Source organism: Chiloscyllium punctatum, chromosome 29, assembly GCF_047496795.1.
Source record: "Chiloscyllium punctatum isolate Juve2018m chromosome 29, sChiPun1.3, whole genome shotgun sequence".
NCBI lineage: Eukaryota > Metazoa > Chordata > Chondrichthyes > Orectolobiformes > Hemiscylliidae > Chiloscyllium > Chiloscyllium punctatum.
Window position 1 is genome coordinate 33,824,215 of NC_092767.1, and position 16,429 is coordinate 33,840,643.

Sequence of the window (16,429 nt, forward strand, 5' to 3'; positions counted from 1 at the left end):
CAAACACAGCCGACAGTTTGAAAAATGTATTCCAAGAACGTTTCATTTTCACAAGTGGAATCCTTCTGAGCCGTAATCGAATAGGCCATTCTGAGTGAGACCACAGGTTGGCATTTACTCAGTCTGGGAAGAAAGTTTCAGTTTAATGTTTTTTAACCAAAGTCAATATCAAAATGAAGGGAGATTTCATCACCTTCTTCATCTCGTCCCTGAATTTGGTTTTGGGTAGCTGCATAATTACACATGTTTGTGCAGAAACTCAAATCCATTCGAATGTCCCCAGTATCAATGGCGGTGGATGTTGGAGCTGTATAAACACCTCGGTAATGTACTGTCGCTGTCTTTTTACTGGTTAAAAAGTTAATGATGGCTGTAAGCCACAAAATTGCCTGATAGACTGAACAGGAAAACGATGGATTTCCTTCTGAGTTTCATCTCTGTGTCGGTGCTGTTCTCATTGCTGAGATCCCACAATCCCCTGCAGACTCTGCTGTCCCACTAAAATACACCGGATTGTTAAAGAGTTAAACAGTAATCTCAAACAAAAAGGCAGCCATGCAACTGAAATCCTTTGCACCCAGGAGGATGCCTCACCTGCAGTTGATGTGTAAAAGGTCACATTGGAGTGACAGCCCCAGGCAACGTTGGGAATTATTCAGCCAGGGTCATATGGAAACCAGCAGGATGTGTTCTGTAAAGCAATCAGGGCAGGGAATGCTGTCATCATCAGAGCAGCAGTTCGCACTGTGCAATAGTCTGCTTTAAATATCTGACAACAGATAGTTACAAAACAGTCCATTGTAAAGAAGACAGTCAACAAGACTGACATATCCAATGTGGCAGGAATAAAACACAGGATGACTTTACAAACTGCAGCGTAGGACAGAAATGAATCTGGAATGTGATATCTGAAAACGTGATCCAACACCCAAAAACAGGACCAGGAAATCTGCAGTTGCCATGGCGATCATGTACACGGAGATACATTTGGAAAGTCCACACTTCCCATTGGAGAGAATGATGATGGTCAGTAGGTTTGTTGTAAGAGGGAGAGAGAAGAGACAGCAAGGGGGACCTTCGTATAATAAATCACACCAAATGGTTGGGTTATATTGGGATGTGATATTCCACAGAGCTCACCACAGATTTGCTTCCATGCTACAGATCAATGATCCTGACAATTTGTCAGAAGAAAAGAAATCTTTGAAAATGACAAGTGTCCTTCCAACAAACTTTACTTCCTATGTATTAGACATAACTTCTCAATAATTGCTGAATATGTGTTGATTCCAGTAAAATGTTCAGTTTCATCACAAACATTACATTAAAGTCTTTAGACTTGATTTTCTTTGCTGATCCCTATCCTGGGGGAGCTGCTCAGTAAATATGCAGCACCGAGTCCATATTTCCCAATTCCTTCGGGTGGATAAGGTACTCTGCAATGAGGACTATTCCTGAAATCTGTTCCATGAACACCATGGTATTCACTGTCCATGAAGAAAAAAACATTGTCTTACCGGGAACACCAAAGGCTGCAATAACAGGGTAGCAAACAGGTAATGAGGGAAAGACAGAAATTGAAAATAAATTAATATATTTTTCCTCTAATTCTGGTGAGAGCAGGAATAGCAGCAATTGCATCACCAACAGGTTGGAGAAAGAACTAAATAGGATGCGACGAAGAAATATTCCACCTTCCCCACAAAGACACAGATACACTCGGACCCCTGCAGATAGCCAGAAGCAGCCCTTTGATTTGGAGAAAGTGAGGTCAGTGAAAGGGAAACGGTTCCAAATGAGCTGAGTCTGGTGGATGGGGATGGTGGGGGATGGGGACTGTTCAGGTCTCTTTCTGAGGCAGAAGCAGAGAACCTTCAGGCCATCCTGATGGGAGATGAATGGACAGAGGGATTATACACCTCTTCCCCTCCCACACCCCCAACCCCACCCCATGGTGAACAGGAGGCAGCTCAGGCCAAAGGGAAACAACCCAGCAATTGGCAAACTCACTTCAAGCCCCAACACTATCGGATATGTCAGTGCTGATTCAGCCCCAACACTATCGGATATGTAAGTGCTGCTTCGAGCCCGAACACTATCGGATATGTAAGTGCTGCTTCGAGCCCGAACACTATCGGATATGTAAGTGCTGCTTCAGCCCCAACACTATGGGATATGTAAGTGCTGCTTCAGCCCCAACACTATCGGATATGTAAGTGCTGCTTCAGCCGCAACACTATGGGATATGTAAGTGCTGCTTCAAGCCCGAACACTATCGGATATGTAAGTGCTACTTCAGCCCCAGCACTATCGGATATGTAAGTGCTGCTTCAGCCCCAACACTATGGGATATGTAAGTGCTGCTTCAGCCCCAACACTATCGGATATGTAAGTGCTGCTTCAGCCCCAACACTATGGGATATGTAAGTGCTGCTTCAGCCCCAACACTATGGGATATGTAAGTGCTGCTTCGAGCCCGAACACTATCGGATATGTAAGTGCTACTTAGGCCCCAACACTATCGGATATGTAAGTGCTGCTTCAGCCCCAACACTATGGGATATGTAAGTGCCGCTTCGAGCCCAAACACTATCGGATATGTAAGTGCTGCTTCGAGCCCGAACACTATCGGATATGTAAGTGCTGCTTCGAGCCCCAGCACTATCGGATATGTAAGTGCTGCTTCGAGCCCCAACACTATCGGATATGTAAGAGCTGCTTCAAGCCCCAACACTATCGGATATGTAAGTGCTGCTTCGAGCCCCAACACTATCGGATATGTAAGTGCTGCTTCAAGTCCCAGCACTATCGGATATGTAAGTGCTGCTTCGGGCCCCAACACTGCTGGATGTGTGAGCACTGCTTCAAGCCCCAGCACTATCGGATATGTAAGTGCTTCTTCGAGCCCGAACACTATCGGATATGTAAGTGCTGCTTCGAGCCCCAACACTATCGGATATGTAAGTGCTGCTTTAAGCCCCAGCACTATCGGATATGTAAGTGCTGCTTCGAGCCCCAACACTATCGGATATGTAAGAGCTGCTTCACGCCCCAACACTATCGGATATGTTAGTGCTGCTTCAAGCCCCAGCACTATCGCATATGTAAATGCTGCTTCAAGCCCCATCACTATCGGATATGTAAGTGCTGCTTCAAGCCCCAACACGATCGGATATGTAAGTGCTGCTTCAAACCCCAACACTATCGGATATGCAAGTGCTGCTTCGAGCCCCAACACGATCGGATATGTAAGTGCTGCTTCAAACCCCAACACTATCGGATATGTAAGAGCTGCTTCACGCCCCAACACTATCGGATATGTTAGTGCTGCTTCAAGCCCCAGCACTATCGCATATGTAAATGCTGCTTCAAGCCCCATCACTATCGGATATGTAAGTGCTGCTTCAAGCCCCAACACGATCGGATATGTAAGTGCTGCTTCAAACCCCAACACTATCGGATATGCAAGTGCTGCTTCGAGCCCCAACACTATCGGATGTGTAAGTGCTGCTTCAATCCCCAGCACTATCGGATATGTACGTGTTGCTTCAAGCACCAACACTATCGGATATGTTAGTGCTGCTTCGAGCCCGAACACTATCGGATATGTAAGTGCTGCTTCAAGCCCCAACACTATGGGATATGTAAGTGCTGCTTCAAGCCCCAACACTATCGGATATGTCAGTGCTGCTTCAAGCCCCAACACTATCGGATATGTAAGTGCTGCTTCGAGCCCGAACACTGTCGGATATGTAAGTGCTGCTTCAAGCCCCAGCACTATCGGATATGTAAGTGCTGCTTCAAGCCCCAACACTATCGGATATGTAAGAGCTGCTTCACGCCCCAACACTATCGGATATGTTAGTGCTGCTTCAAGCCCCAGCACTATCGCATATGTAAGAGCTGCTTCACGCCCCAACACTATCGGATATGTAATTGCTGCTTCAAGCCCCAGCACTATCGGATATGTAAGTGCTGCTTCAAGCCCCAACACTATCGGATATGTAAGTGCGGCTTCAAGCCCCAACACTATCGGATATGTAAGTGCTGCTTCGAGCGCCAGCACTATCGCATATATAAGTGCTGCTTCAAGCCCCATCACTATCGGATATGTAAGTGCTGCTTCAAGCCCCAACACGATCGGATATGTAAGTGCTGCTTCAAACCCCAACACTATCGGATATGTAAGTGCTGCTTCGAGCCCCAACACTATCGGATGTGTAAGTGCTGCTTCAAGCCCCAGCACTATCGGATATGTAAGTGTTGCTTCAAGCACCAACACTATCGGATATGTTAGTGCTGCTTCGAGCCCGAACACTATCGGATATGTAAGTGCTGCTTCAAGCCCCAACACTATGGGATATGTAAGTGCTGCTTCAAGCCCCAACACTATCGGATATGTCAGTGCTGCTTCAAGCCCCAACACTATCGGATATGTGAGTGCTGCTTCGAGCCCGAACACTATCGGATATGTAAGTGCTGCTTCCAGCCCCAGCACTATCGGATATGTAAGTGCTGCTTCGAGCCCCAACACTATCGGATATGTAAGAGCTGCTTCACGCTCCAACACTATGGGATATGTAAGTGCTTCTTCAAGCCCCAGCACTATCGCATATGTAAGTGCTGCTTCAAGCCCCAGCACTATCGGATATGTAAGTGCTGCTTCAAGCCCCAACACTATCGGATATGTAAGTGCTGCTTCGAGCCCCAACACTATCGGATATGTAAGTGCGGCTTCAAGCCCCAACACTATCGGATATGTAAGTGCTGCTTCAAGCCCCAGCACTATCGGATATGTAAGTGCTGCTTCAAACCCCAACACGATCGAATATGTAAGTGCTGCTTCAAGCCCCAGCACTATCGGATATGTAAGTGCTGCTTCAAGCCCCAATACTATGGGATATGTAAGTGCTGCTTCAAGCCCCAGCACTATCGGATATGTAAGTGCTGCTTCACGCCCCAGCACTATCGGATATGTAAGTGCTGCTTCAAGCCCCAACACTATCGGATATGTAAGTGCTGCTTCGAGCCCCAACACTATCGGATATGTAAGTGCTGCTTCAAGCCCCAGCACTATCGGATATGTAAGTGCTGCTTCAAGCCCCAACACGATCGGATATGTAAGTGCTGCTTCAAGCCCCAGCACTATCGGATATGTAAGTGCTGCTTCAAGCCCCAATACTATGGGATATGTTAGTGCTGCTTCAAGCCCCAGCACTATCGCATATGTAAGTGCTGTTTCAAGCCCCAGCACTATCGGATATGTAAGTGCTGCTTCAAGCCCCAACACTATCGGATATGTAAGTGCTGCTTCGAGCCCCAACACTATCGGATATGTAAGTGCTGCTATAAGCCCCAACACTATCGGATATGTAAGTGCTGCTTCAAGCCCCAACACGATTGGATATGTAAGTGCTGCTTCAAGCCCCAGCACTATCGCATATGTAAGTGCTGCTTCGAGGGCCAGCACTATCGCATATATAAGTGCTGCTTCAAGCCCCAGCACTATCGGATATGTAAGTGCTGCTTCAAGCCCCAACACAATCGGATATGTAAGTGCTGCTTCAAACCCCAACACTATCGGACATGTAAGTGCTGCTTCAAGCCCCAACACTATCGGATATGTAAGTGCTGCTTCGAGCCCCAACACTATCGGATATGTAAGTGCTGCTTCAAACCCCAGCACTATCGGATATGTAAGTGCGGCTTCAAGCCCCAACACTGTTGGATATGTGAGTACTGCTTCAAGCCCCAGCACTATCGGATATGTAAGTGCTCCTTCGAGCCCGAACACTATCGGATATGTAAGTGCTGCTTCAAGCCCCAACACTATCGGATATGTAAGTGCTGCTTCGATCCCCAGAACTATCGGATATGTAAGTGCTGCTTCGAGCCCGAACACTATCGGATATGTAAGTGCTGCTTCAAGACCCAACACTATCGGATATGTAAGTGCTGCTTCGAGCCCCAACAATGTGGGATATGTAAGTGCTGCTTCAAGCCCCAACACTATCGGATATGTAAGTGCTGCTTCGAGCCCGAACACTATCAGATATGGAAGTGCTGCTTCAAGCCCCAACACTATGGGATATGTAAGTGCTGCTTCAAGCCCCAACACTATCGGATATGTCTGTGCTGCTTCAAGCCCCAACACTATCGGATATGTAAGTGCTGCTTCAAGCCCGAACACGATCGGATATGTAAGGGCTGCTTCAAGCCCCAGCACTATCGGATATGTAAGTGCTGCTTCGAGCCCCAACACTATCGGATATGTAAGAGCTGCTTCACGCCCCAACACTATCGGATATGTTAGTGCTGCTTCAAGCCCCAGCACTATCGCATATGTAAGTGCTGCTTCAAGCCCCAGCACTATCGGATATGTAAGTGCTGCTTCAAGCCCCAACAGTATCGGATATGTAAGTGCTGCTTCGAGCCCCAACACGATCGGATATGTAAGTGCGGCTTCAAGCCCCAACACTATCAGATATGTAAGTGCTGCTTCGAGCGCCAACACTATCGCATATATAAGTGCTGCTTCAAGCCCCAGCACTATCGGATATGTAAGTGCTGCTTCAAGCCCCAACACGATCGGATATGTAAGTGCTGCTTCCAGCCCCAGCACTATCGGATATGTAAGTGCTGCTTCAAGCCCCAATACTATGGGATATGTAAGTGCTGCTTCAAGCCCCAACACTATCGAATATGTAAGTGCTGCTTCGAGCCCGAACACTATCGGATATGTAAGTGCTGCTTCAAGCCCCGACACTATCGGATATGTAAGTGCTGCTTCGAGCCCGAACACTATCGGATATGTAAGTGCTGCTTCAAGCCCCAACACTATGGGATATGTAAGTGCTGCTTCAAGCCCCAACACTATGGGATATGTAAGTGCTGCTTCAAACACCAACACTATCGCATATATAAGTGCTGCTTCGAGCCCCAGCACTATCGCATATGTAAGTGCTGCTTCGAGCCCCAGCACTATCGGATATGTAAGTGCTGCTTCAAACCCCAGCACTATCGGATAAGTAAGTGCTGCCTCAAGCCCCAACACTATCGGATATATAAGTGCTGCTTCAAGCCCCAACACTATCGGATATGTAAGTGCTGCTTCAAGCCCCAGCACTATCGCATATGTAAGTGCAGCTTCAAGCCCCAACACGATCGGATATGTAAGTGCTGCTTCACGCCCCAACACTATCGGATATGTTAGTGCTGCTTCAAGCCCCAGCACTATCGCATATGTAAGTGCTGCTTCAAGCCCCAGCACTATCGGATATGTAAGTGCTGCTTCAAGCCCCAACAATATCGGATATGTAAGTGCTGCTTCGAGCCCCAACACTATCGGATATGTAAGTGCTGCTTTAAGCCCCAACACTATCGGATATGTAAGTGCTGCTTTAAGCCCCAACACTATCGGATATGTAAGTGCTGCTTCAAGCCCCAACACGATTGGATATGAAAGTGCTGCTTCAAGCCCCAGCACTATCACATATGTAAGTGCTGCTTCGAGGGCCAGCACGATCGCATATATATTCGTGCTGCTTCAAGCCCCAGCACTATCGGATATGTAAGCGCTGCTTCAAGCCCCAACACGATCGGATATGTAAGTGCTGCTTCAAACCCCAACACTATCGGATATGTAAGTGCTGCTTCGAGCCCCAACACTATCGGATGTGTAAGTGCTGCTTCAAGCCCCAGCACTATCGGATATGTAAGTGCTGTTTCAAGCCCCAGCACAATCGGATATGTAAGGACTGCTTCAAGCCTCAGCACTATCGGATATGTAAGTGCTGCTTCAAGCCCCAACACTATCGGATATGTAAGTGCTGCTTCAAGCCCCAACACTATCGGATATGTAAGCGCTGCTTCGAGTCCCAGCACTATCGGATATGTAAGCGCTGCTTCGAGCCCCAGCACTATCGGATATGTAAGTGCTGCTTCAAGCCCCAGCACTATCGGATATGTAAGTGCTGCTTTGAGCCCCAACACTATCGGATATGTAAGTGCTGCTTCAAGCCCCAACAGTATCGGATATTTAAGTGCTGCTTCGAGCCCCAACACTATCGGATATGTAAGTGCTGCTTCGAACCCCAGCACTATCGGATATGTAAGTGCGGCTTCAAGCCCCAACACTGTTGGATATGTGAGGACTGCTTCAAGCCCCAGCAATATCGGATATGTAAGTGCTCCTTCGAGCCCGAACACTATCGGATATGTAAGTGCTGCTTCAAGCCCCAACACTATCGGATATGTAAGTGCTGCTTCGAGCCCGAACACTATCGGATATGTAAGTGCTGCTTCAAGACCCAACACTATCGGATATGTAAGTGCTGCTTCGAGCCCCAACAATGTGGGATATGTAAGTGCTGCTTCAAGCCCCAACATTATCGGATATGTATGTGCTGCTTCAAGCCCCAACACTATCGGATATGTAAGTGCTGCTTCGAGCCCCAACACTATGGGATATGTAAGTGCTGCTTCAAGCCCCAACACTATCGGATATGTAAGTGCTGCTTCAAGCCCCAACACTATCGGATATGTAAGTGCTGCTTCAAGCCCCAGCACTATCGGATATGTAAGTGCTGCGTCGAGCCCGAACACTATCGGATATGTAAGTGCTGCTCCCCATTGCATTCCGTTTCAATAAACCACAGTGCTCCCGTGCTCCCGTGGAATCATTCCCCGCCCCCCCCCCCCCACCCACCCCCCCCACCTCCCCCCCTCCCCCACACACACACACTGTGAGCCTTTACCTCCTGCCATGACATTTGCTGGGTCATTTTATGGGACAAAAGCTAAGCTCAGGGCAGTCCCCTTTATCAATGACACATGTTACATCCTCAAAGATATTCAATGGACACACACAACAATGTCGACTCTGACAGATTATCTTCAACTGATCAATGTGACCTGCTGTATCTGGTTGAATAATACCTTCCAGCAGTTTCCCTGTGATATGTTAAGCTAACCGGCCTGTGCTTCCTGCTTTCTGTCTCCCTTTTTTAATGTAGGGCTTCCACCCACTACCTTCCAATACACTGGGGCTGAACCATGAATCACCAGGAACAGCAACAGGTTCAGGATTCAGACAGTAAAGGTCATTCACTGGCTGGATAGCAGTTTCCCCATTCTCCATCAGAGTGGATGATTTCTTTAGGAGCTGACAGATTCTGACTGGTGTATGACCAAGGTAATGGAAGGGAATCTATCTTGTTGCAGATGGTGGTGGAGAATGGTGTCTGTGGGCACTTTTCACTGTCCTCATGTATTCCTGTACACGTGACAATAAAATCTAATTCTCGTTTTAAACTCAAACCCCAGGGAATCAATTTGGTTACAAGTGAGGGAAGAGATTGCTGCGCCTTTGACGATGACAATTGCATCCTCACTGTCCACTGGAGGAGTGCCAAATGATTGAAGGGTGGCAAATGTTATTCCCTTGTTCAAGAAAGGCAATAGGGATAACCCTGAGAACTATAAACCAGTCTGTGGTCAGCAATTATTGGAGAGGATTCTGAGAGACAGGATTTCTGATTGCTTGGAAAACCATAGCTTGATTAGAGATAGTCACATGGCTTTGTGAAGGACAGGTCATGCCTCACAAACCTTATGAATTCTTTGAGGATGTGACAAAATACATTGATGAAGACAGAGCAATGGGTGTTGTGTACATGGATTTTAGCAACGTGTTTGAGAAGGTTCCCTGTGCTAAGCTCCATCAGAAAGTAAGGAGGCATGGGATACAGGGAATCTTGGCTGTCTGGATACAAAATTGGCTGGCCCATAGAAGACAGAGAGTGGTGGTAGATGGAAAGTATTGGAGAGGTGAAAGTGAGAACTGCCGATGCTGGAGATCTGAGTCTAGATTAGAGTTGTGCTGGAAAAGCACAGCAGGTCAGGCATCATCGGAGAAGCAGGAAAATTGACGTTTCAGGCAAAATCCCTTCATCAGGAAATATTGGATGTAAAGCCTGGAGCTTGGTGACCAGTGATGTTCTGCAAGGATCTGGGACCTCTGCTTTTTGTGATTTTTATTACTGACCTGGAGGAGGAAGTGGAAGGGAGGGGTTAATAGGTTTGCCGATGACATGAAGGTTGGTGGAGTGGTAAATAGTGTGGAGGACTGTTGTGGGTAACAACGGGACATTGACAGGATACAGAGGTGTCAGATGGAGTTCAACCTGGAGAAGTGTGAAATGATTAATTTTGGAAGGTTGCATTTAATTGGGTTAATACAGGGTTAAAGGCAGGATTCTTGGCAGTGTGGAGGAACAGAGGGATTTGGGGCCAATGTCCATCGATCCCTCAAGGTTGCCACCAAATTTGATTGGGTTGTTCAGAAGGTGTATGGCGTGTTTGCTTTCATTAGCAGGTGGATTGAGTTTAAGAGCTGTGAGGTTATACTGCAGCTCTATAGAGCCCTGGTTCGACAACACTTGGAATATTGTATTCAGTTCTGGTCACCTCATTATAGGAAGGATGTGGAAGCTTTAGAGATTGTGCAGAGGAGATTTACTAGGATGCTGCCTGGAATGGAGGGCATGTCTTATGAAGATAATTTGAGAAAACTCAGACTTTTCTCATTGCAGTGAAGACAGATGTGAGGTGACTTGATGGAGGTGTCCAAGACGATCAGAGGCATAGATAGAGTGAATAGTCAGAGACGTTTTCCCAGGCTGGAAATGGCTATCACAAGGGGACACAAGTTTTAAGGTGATTGGAGGAAGATTTGGGGGATGTCAGAGGTAGGTTCTTCACACAGAGAGTGGTGGGTGTGTGGAATGCACTACCAGCAGGGGGAGTAATGTGAGAATCATGAGGGACATTTAAACGACTATTGGATAAGCACTTGGAAGGTGGAACAATGACGGGTACGGAGGTTCCTTTGATCTTCGAGGAGCATAAAAGATCAGCACAACATTGAGGGCTGAAGGGCCTGTCCTGTGCTTTCCTGTTCAGTGTTCTACATTAATAGCACAGGTTCAATTCCCACACTGGTTGAAGTTAAAAATCACACAACACCAGGTTATAGTCCAACAGTTTATTTGCAAGCACTAGCTTTTGAAGTGCTGCTTCTTCATCAGTGCTTCAAAAGCTAGTGCTTCCAAATAAACCTGTTGGACTATAACCTGGTGTTGTGTGATTTTTAACCTTGCCCACCCCCAGACCAATACCAGCTCCTCCAAACCATGCTGGTTGGGATCACAATAAAAGTCCCACTTCTCAACCCCCCGCTTCCCTGAGGCATGGTGATCCCGGTTAAACACACGACCAGTCATGTCTCAGAGAGATCAGCCCTATGGTCGGATGGGACTTTACTAAAGGAATATATATCCAAGACAGGAGGGTGAGTGGCTTGGAAGGGAACATGCAGGTCATGGTGTTCTCATGCATCTACTACCTTAGTCTTTAGGAAGGTAATGGTCATGGATGTTGAAGGTGCTGTCTACGTGTTGGATAGACTGAATGTTTGTAGATGTGCTGCCAATCAAACTGGTTACTTCATCATAAAAGAGAAAATGTTGGAGAAACTCAGCAGGCCTGACTCAGATAGACTCGAAATGTCAGCTCTTTTCTCTCCTTACAGATGCTGCCAGACCTGCTGAGATTTTCCAGCATTTTCTCTTTTGGTTTCAGATTCCAGCATCTGCAGTAACTTCTTTTATCTAATCCACTGATCATCTTGTATGTCTCTATGAAGTCATCTCTCAACCTTCTTCTCTGTAACAAAAACAACCTCAAGTCCCTCAGCCTTTCCTCATAAGACCTTCTCTCCATACCAGGCAACATCCTGGGAAATCTCCGCTGCATCCTTTCCAATGCTTCCACACCCTTCCTACAATGCGGTGACCAGAACTGTACACAATACTCCAAGTGCGGCCGCACCAGAGTTTTCTACAGCTGCAACATGGCTCCGAAACTCAATCCCTCTCCCAATAAAAGCTGTATGTCTTCTCAACAACTTATCAGCCTGGGTGGCAACTTTCAGGGATCTATGTACATCGACACCGAGATCTCTCTGCTCAAAGCTGTGTTTGACTGAGTGTGACATCAAGAAGCCTGAGCAAATCTGGAGCCAATGGAAATTGAGGAAAACTCTCTGCTGGTTGGAGTTGGACCTGACACAAAGGAAGAAGGTTGTGATTGTTGGTGGTCAGTCATCACAACGAAAGAACATTTCTGTTGGAGTTCCTCAGGAGAATGTCCTCGGCCCAACAATCTTCAATAGTTTATAAATGTACATCCCTCCATCTTAAGGATGTTAGCCAATGTTTGCACAATGTTCAACAGCATGTGTGACTACTCAGATACTGAAGCAGCCCTTGGCAAGTGCAGTAAAACCTGGATAATATCCAGGACTAGGAAGAAAAGTGACAAAGAACATTCGTGCCACATAAATGCCAGACACTGATGATCTCCAACAACAGAGAATCAAACCATCATCCTTTGATATTCAATGGGATTACCATTGCTGAATCCTCTCCTGTCAACACCTTGGGGTTACCATTGACCAGAAACTGAATTGTACCAGTGATCTAAATACAGTGACAACAGAGCAGGTCAGAGGCTCGGAATACTGCAGTGAATGGCTCACCTCCTGATCCCCCACAGACTGTCTACCATCTACAATACACCAGTCAGGATTGTGATGGATTACTCCCCACAGGCCTGTATGGGGGCAGCTCCAATAGTATTCCAGAAGCTTGGCACCAGCTGGGATAAAAGACCCCACTTGATTGCCACGACATCCACAAACATCCATGTTATTTTCCCCACTGACCCACAGGAGCAGCAATGTGCACCAGCGACAAGGTGCCCTGCAGAAATTCACAGAAACTCCTTAGACAGCACTTTCCTAACCCACAACACATTCTCAACAACCACTAGGGATGAGCAATAATTGCCGGTCCAACCAGTGATGCCCAGGAATGGATTAGAATTCATTTAAAATGTTACCCAATCACAACCAATGGTGGGCACTGGGTTTTATGTTTTGTGAGTGTAAGCTGGTTGGGTCCAGGCTGTAACCGGTTTGTTATGAAGACCTGAAGAGAAATGCTGTCTGGAACAATCTGTCAGTCTTTCAGAGACATGGCCGACATACATAGCGTCACACAGACACTGACATTCATATACCAGATTACTCACACGGGAGAGAGGTGGAAGCAATTTAAAATGTATTTGTATCTGGACTGAAGAATATTTGGAAACACAATTAAAAATATTGTCATGAAAACAATTTGGTAAGGAAGTTATTTCCAAATTGGATATTTTCAAAGTGCTTGACCTTTATAATACTTTGAGCTGGGTGTGATAACCAGGCACGTTTGTGCACTTTGTCTTCAACAGATTTGAGTCTGAAAATTAAACCAAACAAATGGGTGGCCCTGTGATTATTGGACAATTAAAGTGGACACGGTTAGGATTGAAGAACAATCATTGGACACAAAACAATTTCTCTTCACAGATGCTGCTGAGCTTTTCCAGCAAGTTTTGCTTTTGTTTCTGATTTAAAGCATCTGCAGTTTTTTTTGAATATGGTCAAATGATTTATGACCTTGAATAACTAGACTTTGCTGTTGAAGGTCAGGGCAATCTTGAAATCAGTGACATTCTGACTTGAGTCACACACAAAGATGTTGGCTGGGATTATGGCGGACATCAATGTAAATGAACAGTTCTGTTTGGACCCTGAAGTTGTGGAGCTGACATACACTGGATATGGTTGATGAGGGATTCAATGTAAGACCCCATGTGCTGCAGTATTCCATCACCTTTGTAACACCTTCATTAAGGATCTGGGGCAGAATTACAGAGACTTTATTGGTCAGTACATTGAGTGTAGGAGTGTGGCTGTACATGACATTGGTTAGGCCACTTTGGGAATACTATATTCAATTCTGGTCTCCCTGATATAGGAAAGATGTTGTTAAACTTGAAATGCTGCGGTTGAAATATATAAAAATGTCACTGGGGCTCCAGGGTTTGAGCTATTGGAGGCTGAGAAGTGACCTGTTGCTGAACAAAGAGACCTTGGAGTGCAGGTTCATAGCTCTCTGAAAGTGGAGTCGCAGGTAGATAGGATAGTGAGGAAAACGTTTAGTATGCTTTCATTTATTGGTCAGAATATTGAGTACATGGGTTGGGAGGTCAATTTGCAGCTGTACAGGATATTGGTGAGTGTTGGAATCCTGCGTACAATTCTGGTCTCCTTCCTATTGGAAAGATGTTGTGAAACTTGCAAGTGTTCAGAAAAAATTTACAAGAATGTTGCCTTATTTGAAAGATTTGAGCTATAGGGAAAGGCTGAACAGGTTCGGGCTGTTTTCCCTAGAGCATTGGAGGCTGAGGTGTGACCTTCTAGAGATTTAGAAAATCATGAGAGGCATAGTTAGGATAAATGGACAAAATCTTTTCCCTGGGATGGGGGAGTCCAGAACTAGAGGGGATAAGTTTAGGGTGAGAGGGGAAAGATATAAATGAGATCGAAGGGGCAACTTTTTCACGCAGAGGTGGAGTGAGCTGCCAGGGAAAATGGTGGAGACGAGCACAATTGCAACTTTTAAGAGGCATCTGGATGGGTATATGTATATTAAGGGTTTGGAGGGATATGGGCTGGGTGCTGGCAGGTGGGACTAGATTGGGTTGGGATATCGGGTCGGCATGGACAAGTTGGACCGAAGGGTCTGTTTCCGTGCTGTACATCTTTCTGACTCTCTGACTCGATGACCTCAGAGAGGTTTGCTCAATCATGAACAGCGTGGATAGGGTGAAGAGCCAAGGTCTTTTCTACGGGGAAGAGGGGTCCATACTGGTGCACACAGGGTTAAGGTGAGATGGGAACATTTAAGATGGACCTAAGGGGCAACTTTTCTCAAATAGAAGTCAGTGCGTGCATGGAATGAGCTGCAAGAGGAAGTGGTGGAAGCTGATACAATGACAGCATTTGAAAGGCATCCAGATGGTTGTATGAATAGGAAGGGTTCAGAGGGATTGGGGCCATGTGCTGGCAAGTGGGACTAGATCTGTTCAGGGTGAATGGGTTTAACGGAGCGGTCTGTGTCCATGCTATGACAATTTAACTCTCAGTCATCAGCATAGAGAAAACGGTGAGACACGGTTGTTGGTAGATCATTTGTCTAAATGTTGAAAAGTGTTTAGATCAACCCTGTGTCCAACCCTTGGACAGTCTGCCCCATGCACTTCCTACCTTTCATAGAGTCATAGTGTCATCGAGATGGACAGCATGGAAAATGACCATTGGGTCAACCCTTCCATGTTGGCCAGATACCCGACATTATTCGAATCCCATTCGCCAGCACTTGCCCCACATCCCTCTGAACTCTTCCTATTAATACCTTTTATATGTTGTGAATGGACCAGTCTCCACCACTTCCTCTGGCAGCTCATTCCATACACACATCACTGTAAGAATAAAACTGCACCTTAAGTCCCTTTTAAGTCTTTCCCCGGTCACCTCATACCCACAACTTCGAGTCTTGGAAAGAGATATTGGCTACTTCCCCTATCAATGCCCCTCATGATTTTATGAATCTCTTCAAGCTCACCCCTCAACCTTCAACGTACCACGGAAAACAGCGCCAGTCTATTCAGCCTCTCCCTACAGCACAAACACTTCAAACCTACAATATTGTTGTAAAGCTTTTCTGAACCCTTTCAAGTTTTATAACCTTGATCCTACAGCAGGAATTGAATGCAGTATGTCACGAGTGAACTAACCAATCAGCTTGACAGCCACAACATGATCTCCCAACTCCTATATTCAATGTACTGACAATAAAATCAAGCAACCCCTGCATTACAAAGTAAAGAGAGTGGGAATCGGCTGTGTGCGGGAGAGAGAGTGGGAGCAGGCAGTGTGAGGGAGAGAGAGAGTGGGAGCCGGCAGTGTGAGGGAGAGAGAGTGGGAGCAGGCAGTATGAGGGAGAGAGAGAGTGGGAGCGGGCAGTGTGATGGAGAGAGAGAGTGGGAGCGGGCAGTGTGAGGGAGAGAGAGAGTGGGAGCGGGCAATGTGAGGGAGAGGGAGAGTGGGAGCCGGCAGTGTGAGGGAGAGAGAGAGTGGGAGCGGGGAGAGAGTGGGAGCGGGCAGTGTGAGGGAGAGAGAGAGTGGGAGCGGGCAGTGTGAGGGAGAGAGAGAGTGGGAGCGGGCAGTGTGAGGGAGAGAGAGAGTGGGAGCGGGCAGTGTGAGGGAGAGAGAGAGTGGGAGCCGGCAGTGTGAGGGAGAGAGAGTGGGAGCGGGCAGTGTGAGGGAGAGAGAGTGGGAGTGGGCAGTGTGAGGGAGAGAGAGTGGGAGCGGACAGTGTGAGGGAGGGAGAGAGTGGGAGCCGGCAGTGTGAGGGAGAGAGAGAGTGGGAGCGGGCAGTGTCAGGGAGAGAGAGAGTGGGAGCGGGCAGTGTGAGGGAGA